At 40.8% G+C, this 15,361-nt stretch overlaps 1 protein-coding gene across 5 annotated transcripts in view; it reads right to left on the bottom strand.

Annotated features, from left to right (window-relative positions):
* ankrd11 (ankyrin repeat domain 11) overlaps nt 1–15,361 on the bottom strand; it is a 111,244-nt gene that overhangs the window by 58,992 nt on the left and 36,891 nt on the right. For 2 of the 5 annotated variants that reach the window (XM_067587244.1, XM_067587254.1), the window contains exon 3: nt 3,309–3,406. The exons of the other annotated variants lie outside the window; for them this stretch is intronic. The gene's annotated coding sequence lies outside the window, so the exon portion shown is untranslated. The remainder of the gene's footprint in view (nt 1–3,308; nt 3,407–15,361) is intronic. 5 annotated transcript variants of the gene reach the window in all.

Below are 15,361 nucleotides of genomic sequence, written 5' to 3'. Positions count from 1 at the left end.
GCTATTTAAGCTGGTGTTAACAAGTCTCGGATTCATTCCCACAGTATACCTTCCATGCAGATGGCAAATTTGTAACCATCCCATACTGCTATGTTATTTTGGTGTTGCTTTTGTAGTTACTCTTCTATTTGGGGCAAAAATAAACGCTTCACATTAAAACCTGTTTCATCTTTTTTGAGCTTGGTTGTGGCAACAGTAGAAAGGGTTCTCCTGAACAGAACACAATGGCATTCATGCAGACATGGAGGAAAAGCAGCTGGTCAAGACTCAACAGCTGTCAGTCATTCTTACCAGCTACCATGATGGTTAATTCATACAGCTCAGCTGTTGATATTTAAAAGCATGCCGACAAGAGTAAGACCTGCTTTTTGGGGTTTGGAGAATTCTAGTTTGGAGTAAAATAGTGTATGGTGCAGGAGCGTTCCAGAGGGGCGGCAAGTGGGGCATAGCTCAGAGGTTTGACTGGTCTAGTTAGCATATGTACTACTAACTAGCAAACTAGCAAAGCTCTGGAGGGTTCCTTGGTCTTCAGAACACTCAACCTCCTTGTTCATAACCACATATCCGTCTTTACCCCACGCAAAAACAACCTATGTGTGGCATTTGAGAATGCAACCTCAAATCTCTAAATCTGAAAGGTTTAAATCAGTGATGCTCACACGTCACTTTACATCTATATTGTTCAACACACACCCCACTCAAACGAGCCATTTTTATAATAGTTAACTGGCTTTACAGTCCAAGAGCCACACTAGCATGCTCTTCCACACATACACACACTATTACCCCCCTCAGTAATGTAGTAGTGATTGAAGTGGGAACTAGGGGCTGTACTAACAGGTGGGCACACATGCTGCTAGGGAGATTCATCAGATTATCCTGCCAGCACCAGGGCAGGCTTGCCTTGATGCCTTGATGCACTGTATGTGTGTGTGTCTGTGTGTATATTACCCCTCTCTACAGGACAGGTGAGGAGCAGATCTGCCTCATCTCATTCCTGATCACGTACGGATCTAGCTCCATTAGGACACGCCACCCCCAGCTCCCCCATCCACCCACTCACTTACACACATAAACACACCACCCTCCCCTTCTCAAACTATGAAAGTGGGCCGAACGCAAGGGAGTTGCTATCCACCTTATGTTCCCCAGCAAAAAGGAGACGCTCTGCTGCAATGTTTTGAAGAAGAAGAAGTACTTTATTGATCCCCATGGGGAAATTGATCCTCTGCATCTGACCCATCCTATACACACACACACACACACACACACAGTAGGAGCAGTGGGCAGCTGCAGTGCAGTGCAGTGCGGTGACCAACTCCAGTTCTTTTGCCAGTGCCTTGGTCAGGGGCACTGACAGGAGTATTAACTCCTAACATACATGTCTTTGATGGTGGGAGGAAAGTGGAGTACATGGCAGAAACCCACACACACACAGAACATACAAACTCCACACAGGGACAGGGACTGAAACGGCTGGGGATCGAACCCAGGATTTTGCTGTGAGGCAACAGTGTTAACCTCTGAGCCACTGTGCTGTCTGTTAACTTCCAGACTCTTTGTTACATACACACACATTATATATACACAGGACAATTTGTAATCTTTCATATATACATATATTGCCTGAGTTGCCTGCACATTATTTCCTCATCAAAAACACAGAAAGTGCACAGTCAGTGACACAAAAACATGTGGCTTTGACTGTGGTGGACTTTCCCACCACTCACCACTAAAATCTGAGATGGGTTGGGTATTATTTATTTTATTGACTATTACTCTTATCAGTGCTCCTTATAAGTCTGGTTCTATATTGATATTCTTATCGGTTCTTCTTACCACTACTTAAGAATTGCTTTTTTAAAAATATATGATTTTAAAAAAGAAAAAAATTCAGAACAGGATTAGAAATGATTATGATTGATATTTTAAATTTAACTAAATATTGTTTCTAGAGCAGCAAGAGTAATGTTTACAACAGCAATGTCACCATATAAACTCAATAATATTTCACTGGAAACAAATCTAAAATGTCAATAAAATAAATATCAAATACTGAGTGAAGTTTAGAAAGAATGAAGAACATAGACATCAATCACTGACTAATTCCTCCTGTCCTCTGTCCTTCCTCTGGCTGCTGCTGATTTGTAGCCCCTTTTATACAGAGATGTTGCAATATTGCCGTAAAGAAGACCCCTCATTATGCCCACTGTTCTTTTTTACACTGAACCAAACAAAGCCGGCATAATGTCGCCCTTATAAGTGATTTTAGATAGCATGCCGGCGTTCTGGAAACAGAGTCGTGATGTGTAACACAACAACTTCGGTATCTAGTGTGTGTGATCCTGCCATGCCGGCTGTACCCTTTACGTAGAAGTCGATCCAGCAATGTGACTTGTTCCACTGCTGGCTTAATGGCGGAACAACAATGCCCCCTCCATTCTGTGTTCATACCTTTTTATACAGAACATCATTCACACCTCGAACAGGCTGTGAAAAGGGGAAACTGCCTGCATGTACCACTGGTAGAGGGAGGAGGGGCTGGTTTGGAGGAGCTGAGATTACATGAATTTGTCAAACGTTAATGTACTTTACAAACTAAGCTAAACAGTTAGGCTGCATACAGACAGCTTTCATTTAACTTATTCGTGACACTTTGCTATTATCTTAACAAGCGCACTGTGTTTGTATAAAACATACCAGTGGTGGATGGGAGACTGCGGGCCAAGCACATTTTCTACATGTTTATGCTTGTTGAACAGGTATTTTGATAAAGTACCCTTATTGGCTTTTTACATATGAAGATTTAACGAGTAAAACGTATTTCTTTCAATTCACCTGGTTCACTGTCTCCACCGTGGCCTCTCTGCTCTGCTGTGTGTGTGTGGTCGAACACTGGCACAGAGAGCAGAGGAGAGGACAGAGAGAGGAGGCTGTAGCGCCACCATAAATTTCACCAAAACGTATGAAAATAGCGATAAAAGAACAGACCATAAAAATATCCTGGCTTCTTAAAATCTTAGAACCAGTTCCAATTCAGAACTGGATTTCTGGGGGCATCCCTAAATCTGAGTCATCTCCAGATTTGCATTAGAGCAACAAAGTGAAAGTATCAGGTCTGACTCAAAAGAAAGGGTTTTTCTGTGAAGCAGCTGCATATTGGCAGATGTTACTGATCCACCAGAGCCGAAATATTAATAACCTCCTGGGAAGTCCAATGGCCTTCTTACCCTTAAAAATAAAGCAACTCTCTGTTCTTAACTGTATTCTGTGTACTTTTTAATGCGTCATTAAATCTGATGTGTTACCTGTCTTTGAAGCAACTGCATCTGTGCATATATTGAGTCACTGCTCTTAACATATGAACCTCCATCTGGGGGAGCAGGCTTGCTGTTTTCCTGTAAGCCTACGACAAATAGACAGCCAGTCAGTGGTCTAGATCACACAAACACACATCATATCTTTAAACTTCCCACTGAACAGTAATTAAGACGAGTATACCGTGATCACTTTGCAAATCAATCTATAAATAAAGGGGACATTTCAGACCACTGTCTAGCTTTAAATTTTATTGCTGTCGTCCCTCAAAATAGTCACAAAAATGGGACTAAATGGCCATGTTCTGATGCACTGTAAAGGTTATTTATCTATTTATTTATCTGTCAGCTTTCTTGAAGCACTTTAAGGTCTTATTTAACTTTAGTTGAATTGTAGTTAAGTATTAATAAAACCTCCAGACATCTCTTTTCATTATTTCTGCCATAAGAAAAATAACTATAACTAATAATCCAAACAATACTGTACAGTACTAGTTTAGGTTTGAATTTTTATATCGATTCAGACTCTGCTTATCAATTCAGGGTTTTATCAATTCCCAGTTTCGCTTCCAATATGATCAAAAAAAATGTTTTCATAACAAAAATGTCTTTATCCTTTTAAGCGTGCACTTTGACTTTTATTGTTTCATTAAAATAAGTGAATTCAAAGTCTTTTTATACGAACATTCTGTTTTTGTTTTGAGTACTTTCTCCCTCATCTTTCCCTCAATGTCATAGTGTGCTGTCACTGTAAAGGCCAATTCACACAGACGCGTTCCACATGTGCGCACTAGTAAACAGGGTTGTAGCGTGATAACTTTCCAGAGTTGTAAAATCCAGTCTGTGATTATTACAAACTGCTGTGCTGTGTTTTTCTGATCAGCCTTTAAACGCAATTATCTCTTACTCCAACCAGACTTGCTGGATCGTATTTCGCTGTCTCACTGCCACTTTAAAAACAGCACGATCACACCAACACAGCCCCCTGTATTGTTTTACACAGGCCTGTTTTTAGTCTGAATGCAGCTGAGTAGCTCCTGTATGTTGCTTAACAACGAGATAAAGTCGAAAAAGGAAAAGCGACGGCTTAATGACAACAAGAATACGGTAACTTATATGCACATATGGTGTGTTGCAGCTAGGTGTCCCTGGCTCTACTGACTGCTGGGAGACCACAAGACATCAAACACTGTACAGTCTTTCAGATCGACGCTGTGCTGCCTTTATGTTAAATGCTAGCTCGTATCTAAACAAATCGACATACTGTTTCATTGATGCGAGACATAGACAGGTCCTGGCAGATATGTAGCCTTTGTTTAAAATAATAAAAGGTTATATCGCATTTAGGGACCGATAAGTAGAATTGAATTTATAATTTCTTAATGATTCCTTTGGAATCAGAATCATGGAACCAGTTCTACTTCGTAACCATCACTGCACCCCCACCACCACCACCCTGACAACTATATCATCGTCCTTCGCTATGTTTCATTGTGGACGTTGTCATCTGCCAGTTCGGTAGACATCACTCAACCCTAGTGCAGTCCTACTTGTAAAGGGGGTTTTAGTTGATACAGAAATAGAGGGAGAAACGTACGGAGCTTGCTGGTATACCGCTATCACCTCTGTCCCCCTCAGGCCTCTGTGACAGGTGCTGTGCTTTTTTTCCAATGCTATGCAGGACCTCATTTCTCTGCAGCTCAGCCCAGTTGGCTACGTGAGGCACAGCACTGGAAAGTTGGAGACTATAGTGCCAACTGGGGCACAGGTGAACTGAGCATTAGGTCACGATCACCATTTCTGCAGGAAAAAAAAAAAAAAAAAAGCACAGCTCAATGATGAAACTGGAGCTTAACTGGTCTGAAAGAAAAACAATGAGTTGGTGTAACTGTCTGATACCAACACCTTGGCTGAACTCAACGACCTGTTTGTGTGGGAGGAAATACACAAACACACGCTTGCAGGACTGATGAAGAAACTGTCTAGCAGCTTCGCTTTGAATTCATGATGGTGCGGTGGTAGTCATGTCGGTGATGCCAAAATTTAATATTCAACTCTGCTATGGGCTAAACACAGGACTATGAAAATGAGGGGGGTGGGAAGGTGGAGGGGAGACAGAAGAGATTAGATTTCCTATTGTTCATTTCATCTTATTCAGGGTCAAGTGCTCAACATCACAGCAATACTAGCGGCAAAGCTGAAATGGGCTCATGAACTACACATCAGCAAAGCCAAAACAAAACAAAAAAAAAAAACATAGGCAGGACCCAGAATTAGACAATATGCCATTATCAGAGCAAAGCCCAAATGTAACGCTTTAAAAAATAAATTCTGCCTTTATCGTATCTTGTAAATGAAGCATAGATCAATCCATTTCCATGTTTGTCACATCACTTGTTTATTTATGTGAGAGCATAAATTCCTTCCCCTGCTTTTTACTGTGTGTGACAGGCATAAGCGGGATAATTTAACGTTCCAATTCTGGCATTCAACCACATCAGAGTGACAGTTTTAGCAGCATCCACAGTAACATCTACTGGATTCTGTCTTCATGGAATCATGGTTGATTTCATGCAGACCATACTTCAAAATAATATTTCCATATCAAAGAGGATAAGCGTGGCGTTGTAAGTTGGAATTGTGTGTCACATTGAAATAAAATATGAAAAACGGGAAAATCTGAAATGGAATTTTTCATGATAAACTGCCAACATTCCTGCTGTGATGATTTGACTGAATATAAACTGAGAAAACTCCCTTTGACTGTTTCTTCTCCTTTCATAAATCACCAAATATTTAAAAAAAATAAAGCATTTCACAACACAGAAAAATTACACATTCTCATGTGCTGGACTGCCTTCTGGATTCGGGGAGATCTGAATTTACAGCTATTGGACTGAAATGAACCACAATGTGGGAAAAAATGCAGAGCATGTAATAATGTGTGCTAGCTGAGTAAACATTTTCAATCATCATCCTCTAATCAGGCTGCGCTTGTTCATTCCAATGTGAATTTTTAAAATAATTGATTATTGATTATATACTTACGATAAATAGAATATTTAGAAAATAGTGAAAATAGAGATGTTCCAATCAGTTTTTGTTTTTTTTTCAGCCCTGATCTTGATACGCAACTGGTATGTACAAGGCAGCAGAAGGCGTTTGGTACACCTTATTTATCACAAACTATTTCATCCAAATACTAAAGGTCCTGGTTGTAAACTCTTAAAATAACCTGCTTAAAATATTGATGTAAGAATGAAAATGCAATTGGGAGAATGCAACTCCTGAAATTGATGTGACGTGATTAGCTTGATTGTTTTACTAGAACAAAAAGTCCACTTGCAATTGTATGGTCGAATTACAGAGTGGAGTTTCGTTCCCTCACAAATAATCTTTGGTTGAATACAGATGCCGCTCAGAGAGCTCATAAACCCAACAACAACAGCCAAGAGTCAGTTAGAGTCTGAGCTTAGCAAATATGGATCTAAGAATTCTGAAGCACTCTTATCAGTGAGCCCAAATGATTTTTCCACATCACACACACCGATTTTCACTTTGTCATAAGGACAGCAGTGCGGCAACACTAGCGAGCAGAGGTGAAAAAACACATTTGAGTACAATAAATAAAGGGTCTGGATTTTTCCATCCAAATTTTGAAGAGCTCAAGGCAACGTTTTCAATGTCTTGTTTCATCAGAGGAACAGTCGGAAAACTTAAAATATTCAATGATATAAAAAAGAAACGCAGACAATTATGACATTATATGGGATGGAACAAGTGAATTTTGCTTGATGAAGTTAATTAATTAATTCATTACCGAGTAGTCGATACATCAATTAGTTATTTCAGCACTACAGGGATAAATGAACACAGTTAAATGAATCACCGACATTCTTTAAGTTTGTGCAAATTTCTGCAAATATAAAATGGTAGTTACTTAAAATACTTTTTTCAAACAACACCGATTAAGAAACAGTCTACAATGGGATGGTCACATCTGGCTGAATCACAATGGATTTAGTAAGTTCAGTATCGATGCCGACAGTTATTCACTGTATGGGATTGGTGCATGTGTAAATATTTTGTAAAATGAGGTCTCTGAAAACACACTGCTTGTGTGGCTATCATATTGTTTGTATCGGTGTTATATTCCACACAATTTAAGAATTGAACTGTACCTCAATAACAGGTGAAAGGTTATGTTGTAATTAAAACAGTCACCTCTGACTTTACAACATGATTCTATGACATTTTCTGAATACCGTGACTGAGTCTTGGGTAGGCGGTAGCTCTAGCAAGCACAGGGTGTTCATCTCATTGAAGCATATGGCAGATGCTCAGGACAGTCAGGTGAAATGTTACAGGCTTCGTCTAGACATCCAAACAACCACAAACAGCTTAGTCAGCACTTGTAACCTGCAAACTACAGCGATAGAAACGATTATAGCACTGTAAGGCTGGATAAGCCCTGCTACCTGGCAAATGATATATTAGTCAAATTAACTGGATTATTAAAATGACTTGCCAAAGTGTACGAAGAACCTCGCATATCAAAAATAGGAAAAGTTTTCAAGACGATTTAAAGAGATAGGAGTGAAGAGATGGATTCAGTTGAAGAAACTGACAGCTGCCATATCAGTTTTGCTTGCCAGAAAATGAGGCCTTACAATGAGCTCTTAATGGTGTTTTAACAACAATTCAGAGAGATGAAAATCAGTAGTTCAACACCACAGAGAAAAGCTTCAAATTCACCATAGATCTGAATCAACACCTCTGAGATACAGTCTAAACAAAAGCTGTACGTCATGGGCTTTGCCATGCTGGCACTTCAGGCAAACTGCCATTTTCACTTGTTTGCAACGCCAACACGCAGACCAAAATCTGGACCTTGAAGATTATGTTCACATACTTGAAGACACACACAAGCACACATAAATAACTTTGAGGATTTCAAGACTGGATTCACAAACACAGCCGATCAGATGGTAAACTGCTATTTACAGAAACTCAAGCTTAAGCAACTGAAAATCCATATTATAACATCATGTTCACTAAAATGCACTGCAACCATCTTCAGGCCTAATACAGAGTAAACATCAGCTTTACCTTTCAGGAATAAAGACATTCAAACATGAAGTATTGCAATGAACATCAGTGTTTCCCCTAGGTTGACTGCCTTGGAGGGGGTGGGGGGTATTGTCATATGTGGGGGCATGAAAAACTCAAGACAGAGACTCAAGACAGAGCAGCTGACATTGACACTAAAATGAGAATTGCTGGTCCACCTTAAAAGCCAGTCCACCTTAAGTGAGCCTGGTCAAGTTAAGCTAACGTGTTGTTGCTAACTTCGGGGGCTAACCCCCTTTGATAGATGAGTATTTTCTTTGTCTTAAGGAGCTGCAGCATTTATTAACTGAAAAACAGCCTGTACTGTACATTTACTGCCAGATTGACAACTTACTGCTAAACTTTTCCTCTGCTCTGCTCGCGTTCACGTCATGTTTCTGCCGCTCTCCCTTTGCACTCACGCAACTACACGTGCACATTTACACACACATACACACACACGCACTGCCTTATTCCTTAACGGAGTTATGCTACTCTTGTACCTTTCACATAGATGTCCTTTGAAGAACGAAGAGAGGGAGGATGACAAAAAAAATCCACAATAACGCAGGGTTTTTGTGCTCACACAGTGTGCAAGTGAAAATCATTAGTAGCCTGTTGATATTAATGATTGTCTGAAATTCTAGCAGCGGCACTCATAATTTTGCAGCGGCGGTGTGCCGCGGCTGAATGAATATAGGGGAAACACTGAACATACAGCTCTTCCTTTTCTTTATTATGATGTGTGCTTTTTTGGTTTGAGGGTATTTCAGGTGTTTTCAGTAAGACAGTTCAGTACAGTAAAGACCACTTGGTACCAAAGATGATGACAAAAAAATCTCACAGCTCAAATTCAACTGTTTATTCCAGTGTTTCCCCTATAATTGTACAAGAACCTGTGTCAGGCCAAAAAAAAAGTTTTTTAATGCCACAAATAACAAATATCCATTCATTCAGAAATCAATAGCTTTTGGGAGCCTCTGTGCAGCACTGTTCTGAAACGTGAGTCAACCTCTGTGTCGTTGCCTTGGAAACTCCTGGTAGCGTAGCTCCGATAACGAATAGGGCAGTGTGTAGCGAGTGTGTGGTTGAGCAAGAGAGTGAGCGGCAGAAAAGTGACGTGAATGCAAGCAGTAACACAACACTAACACAACTGTATGGTTTTGTTCAATTTTCCTCACGTTACAACCATTGTTCAGAGAAAAATAACATACCATAATGTCTCTTTTTTGAGAGTGAGAGCAGAAACACTAGGTGTAGCAGAGCCTTTATGGTTACGAAACTGACATTTTAAAGCACAGTTAATTGTGCAATCGGTTAATCGCTGCATCATTTGTGAAGGAATGAATATTCCTAATATAAGTGTGAGTGGATAATGTACCAAAATGTGAAAAAAAAAAAAAAATCTATTAGAGAAGAAAATTGAGAGATTGAATGCTAATTCAATCTGCGTCCAGTTGGCTCATTTAATTCAAATAACATTGGTGTTTTCCAGGAGTGTCTGCAGGTTACTGCTGACAGACAAATGGAGACAGTACAACCTAACATGTTCAGTGCGAGAGTTTCGAGCTTTGTGATGTGGACAGGAGCAGCAGATAAAGATGCAGGGCAGAAAATAGACAGTCACCACACCTCTGATGTCTTATCTAAACACATCGCTGTCACACAAACAAGCCGCTCGCTCCTCACAAGCGCACACACACACACACACACACACACACACACACACACACACACACTCTCTCAATGTGAGGGCGGATGAGAGTGAGTCACTCTCCCTTCTGGCCATGGAAAATAAATAAATAAATAAATAAATTGTAGCAATCTGTGGCAGTGAGACTAGGACTTAGCAAATGTGCTTGAAATATATAGCACGTGCATTTTTTTCAACTGTATGTGCACTCATTAATTGATTGATCAGCTCTAATTTCGTACCAGAATTGTTTGGTTGCAAAGGCAAAGCACAACAGTTTAACCACAAACATGTTCTAAGCTTACTGTATAGTCAATAGTTGCCATGACAGCTGTCCAGATGAGTACTGCTTTCAATGAAAAATCGGGCTGTACTGCTGGACATGAAACCAACGCTTCCATTCAGTTCAGTCTAGTTTAAACCCAAACCCTCCATTTCACCAACAAGCAAGGGCAGAGGGAAGGAAAAACAGATGTAGAGAGAGAGAGAAAGACAGAGACACCAGCTCTGAATCTGATTGATGCAATCTACTGGAACATCGTACTATGAAAGGCTGATGATCAGGACTGCCAGCTAAGACCATGTCCACACCAAGCGGGCTAAATTTGGAAAGACATCTTTTTCTCCAGGTTGCAGTTTTGAAAAAAAAAAAAAAAAACAGGCTACACTTGCCTGGAACAGACCTGGGATGTCATCCTGCATCCATGTGGTAATGGCAACAGGTCACATCATCCCACAGAGGCAAAGATAGGGACACAATAATACACTGGAGTTGGATAATGAGGACTGGAGTTGTTGTTTTAATGAACACTGAATGTGTAAGTATAATTGCATGTCATAAATACTTAAGAGTGAAAGAGCGGGGGACAGGAAGAGTGAGAAAACAAGGGAAAACGGACATTAACAGTGGCAGGACAGGAGTGATGAAGACCAAAGCATAATTTTTGAGATGCCCTGAGCTGTGGTGGTTCAAATGGGAGCATTTAGCTACTGACTACTTTTGGTACACATCGTATGTTGGTTTCCCCAACAACACTTCTAAATATAACCCTCCACAATTGGAGCAAATGTTGAATAATGAAGCGCGGGAGGCTCTGGAAAAGGAAGACATCGCAAGGAAAATTTAGCCAGCAAATGTACAAAAAATAAAACACTTTTTTTTTTCTACAAGGCTCACTGCCAAGCAAATGGGAACATTAAATATGCCATGATACACCCTCGAAATTTGTGTGTATTCCTTGTTTATCCAGCTTTACATTTCTTCAGTCTTCTGATGAACACTGGTCAGTAAAGCCCAGAACTCATTAAAACAGGGAATGATGTCAAATTACTGACCTATTAATCACATCTACCACATATCAGAGAAAAAAGGTTTGAAGACTATGAATCATATGAATATAGAACTACTGGTAAATCAACATACACCACTTGAAAAAAACCCCAACAATTTTTCTATTTCTGCCTATTGCGGGGCCAAGTCAAACAGGAGAAGTGGTGACAGAGCTGGCAAATGCTGTTTAATGCAGAGTCCACGGAAGCCTGGCAGGCATCAGTACAGTGGAAACAACATCTCAAAATCCTGCAACATTACACCCTCACACACCCCTGATTCTTCAATCTAGGCTACTGAAAGGTCATCTACCAGCCTCTGGTGAGACATGTGGGAAGGCTGTGTTTTCTCAGCCACCAAGAAGAATAGCCAAGCTGCCAAATGATGTAACTGTGCCATATCATCTGTTACTGTTAGAGACAATACTTCAAAATCACAGCTCTACTTGATATAGGGGTATAGGGGCTTAGATATTTTGAGAGAAACGTAAATGAACAGCAAGCAATAAATTCTTTTCCAATGCCTGTTGAAATTCTGGCATACACTGTAATTCAACTCCAGATGACACTAAAGCATCTATGCAAAAAATTTGATTCCTCTACAGTATTAACATAGTTGAAACTGTATAGGGTTTTTTTTTCCATCTCCCCACTGCAGAGCGTCTAATTTTTCTACAGCACAACTTTGCGGCATAAGTCATCACATCCATAGCTGTAGTGGTCTTGGTGACCTCAGGCCTTTTCACTTCAAAACAAAAAGTCCAGAGGTGCACATCATTATGCTGTGTCATTGATTCATTTTTGCCCCGCCAACAAGTGAGAAGGAGTTCTGGGTTATCATTTGAAATTTTTGATACCACTGCCAGTACTAGAACAAAGATTGAAAATAAATATACATTTAACTACAAGGCTCCTTTCCCCACTAAAAAGTCAGATACTTAAAATTCAGCAAAAAGTATAGAAAAGGCAACAATTGATAAAGAAAAAAAACGCACTAAAAAACTGACCAAATAGTGAGCATCTGCTTTCCTTTCTGATATCTGGTACAACATGCACAGTTCAATCAGTACTTTAACAGTATTGGAGTTTGACACCCAACTGTAGTGAGAAGGCGGCAGGCGGCGAGGCTTGTGAGACTGTGAATGCAGAGCCATTAAGTTTTGGCCAAAGGTCACAGAAGAGGCCAGCTGTGGCCTGAAAGCAAAAAGGGCCAAAATAAGAAGTGTGAGCAGAACACCATGCTGATGATGACTATGTGAGGAAAGCAGAATACCGTCCATCCTGCAGTGTCGACTGATGCACGTATGAGAAGATAAGAGATGGAAACGAGAGGAGTGTGAACTTAACTAACTGACTTACAAAAATCCTGAATACTTCTTTCAGATCAAGGGTCATCGCCACACAAACCCCATCTTCCCATCCCCCACCCACCACCCCATAAAACACCCACACTACAGACTTGACACTTTTTTTTTTTTTTTAAACAAAAGCTGCCTCTCAGTTCTCCTCCCCTTCGCCCCTTTTTCTACATGACTGTGGCTCTCCTGCCCTCCTTCTGTTATGGTTATCTACATCTCTCAGAACAATAAGGCTGAGGCAGTGGAGCCCACAGAGGGACACAGATGTCTGTCCCGCCACCCACCCCCAATGACACATTCAGCTCTCACTTCTGTTGGTGGAAAATAAGGGAGGGGGAGGGGGGGTGATGGTTGTGGTGGTAGGAAGGAGTGGACAGGGGAACTAAAGCTATTGTTACCATATAGCTATAGATGACATCATTCCACTGGCCCACAGCTGCTCAAAACAGAGGTGGAGAGCAGCCAGTATGCTATGGAGAATAGCAGTACAAGTAAGTATATTTCTTTTATCTTCAAAAGCCGGAAGCATAGCCTTGTAGACAAAAAGAAGAACAACAACCTGTCCAGCCACTCTAACATGAAAGAAAAAGATGGTGGCAAGTTTTTGAGTACCACATGAGCACTTCTACTCAACAAAACAAGCTGTGCATCTCCTATACTCGTTCACATAGTGAGCTTCCCTTCCCATCAACAGGCAGAGTTGGTATTGATCTTCCCTCTGGGTTTTCTATTTACAATCTGCTGGTTAGAAGGGAGAGCAGAGAGAGCAGGGAGGGTGTCTTCTAGAAACTTTACTCAGCAATCATCGATTTGCAATTAAACCCTGCTTTCCTCCACCAAATCTGTGACTCTCAAATGGCTCAAACAGAGGGCATGAATGCGCATCACATTTTCACGTGATCCCACCATCCTCATCACCACTGAGTGGCAAATAAAACAAAAAGGGGTACTGCTATAATTAGAGAAATCTGCGATACTTAAAGGAAGACATGCAAATATCTTCAAAAAGCAAGTATGGACAATAACTAGCTAGACAACCAGTGGTCTGGACACCAAATGTTGCCACAAATGGAGTTTCCTGACACATTACCCAACACCAGGAAGTCAAGTACCACTACAGAGTGTATGGATGCTGCTTCTATTTTCAAGAAATGTTGTTAATCTAACCAGAATTATGAGGACTTTAAATTATATTTATACAAAATCCTTTTAATTTGATTGTAATTTTCCTTTAGAAAACCATGTGCTTGGTTGGTTATGATTGCACAGCCCCTTAGAAAATATTGCTTCATTTTCGCAGTTCAATGGACAACAGCTTTTTAACATTCTAGCAGTGCCGGTGTATACATGTTGTATGTTTGCCACTCAGAGGAATGTCCACATCTGGTGACATCAGGTACAAACCCTCTATTGAGCATGCTTAGTAGAAAGACAGTAGCAAGGCTCTGTGATTACCTATGCAGCATGGTCACAAACAAACCACCTCTGAGCACGTGAGCACTACATGTACAATGATGTTCAAAAAGTTCACGGTTAAAGTTCAAACATTTAAGGCACATAGTGATGTGAGTTTGTCTGTGGCTCAAGGATTTTACCATGGATACCAAAGCAATTATATGTTTGCAGGTGAACCAAAACTGAGAGACAGCCAAACAAAGAAAGTGGGAGGTTGAGTAGCTAAAAAAGTCAGCAGACGGCCAGTGGATCTCACAGGGTGTGGTGGCTCTGTCTCCCAGTAGAAGCAAAACGGTACTGGGACAAACAAGGAAAGTGCTGGTTTGGCTGGGGCAGCGGAGTGTTGCTAAGGGGCAGGAGAGTTAGAAAACGACAAAGAGGAACAAAGCAGACCAGGAGTCCTAGCATGAACGCAGTATCCGTAAGTTCAGCACACAAAAGGTTTGTGGTTTAGTGAGAGACTGAATGCAAAGATCCACATCGTTCACTTGCTCTCTGTTGTCTGTAATCCTGCTTTCTCTGCTTGGTACTGTACCCCAATCCCCCAAACCCCACACACACACACACACACGTACACACAATCCCATTCTGCCTTCCTTCCACTCCGCAAAGAGAGGCCTGCAGGTTGGAGGAGGAGGGCCAGTAGGATGAAGTGGCGTGGGAAGGGTTAAGTCCAAACATACCCATCTGCTTCCTCGTCTGTCCTCCTGACTGGCTGCTGGCCCCAGCCCAGCTCTTACACAGGCTGCAGCAAGGCATACACACACACACACACACACAACTGCACTGTACACATCAAAATCACAATGAGTATTTTTGTTTTCTATGTTTCTTTGTTTTTTGTTGGGTTTTTCAGATGGCTTTCAACAAGATACTCGTGCCCTGGGCTACAGACCTGGGCTATAAATTAAAATAAACATCTGAGAATGTCTTCAGCATTTCATTACATTCATACTGAAGACAGCATTAGCACTAGCATCTATTTCCCTTCTTAGACAATTTTAACATAAGAACTAGAGCTGAACAATGAGTTGAAATTTTATTGAAATCGCAATATGGTCTACTGCAATAATTCTGTGCATGAATATGCGCAAAAAGCA

This window comes from Thunnus thynnus, chromosome 1, assembly GCF_963924715.1.
Source record: "Thunnus thynnus chromosome 1, fThuThy2.1, whole genome shotgun sequence".
Lineage (NCBI taxonomy): Eukaryota > Metazoa > Chordata > Actinopteri > Scombriformes > Scombridae > Thunnus > Thunnus thynnus.
Note: the sequence above shows the minus strand (reverse complement) of the source record. Positions and strands in the feature narration are given on the sequence as shown.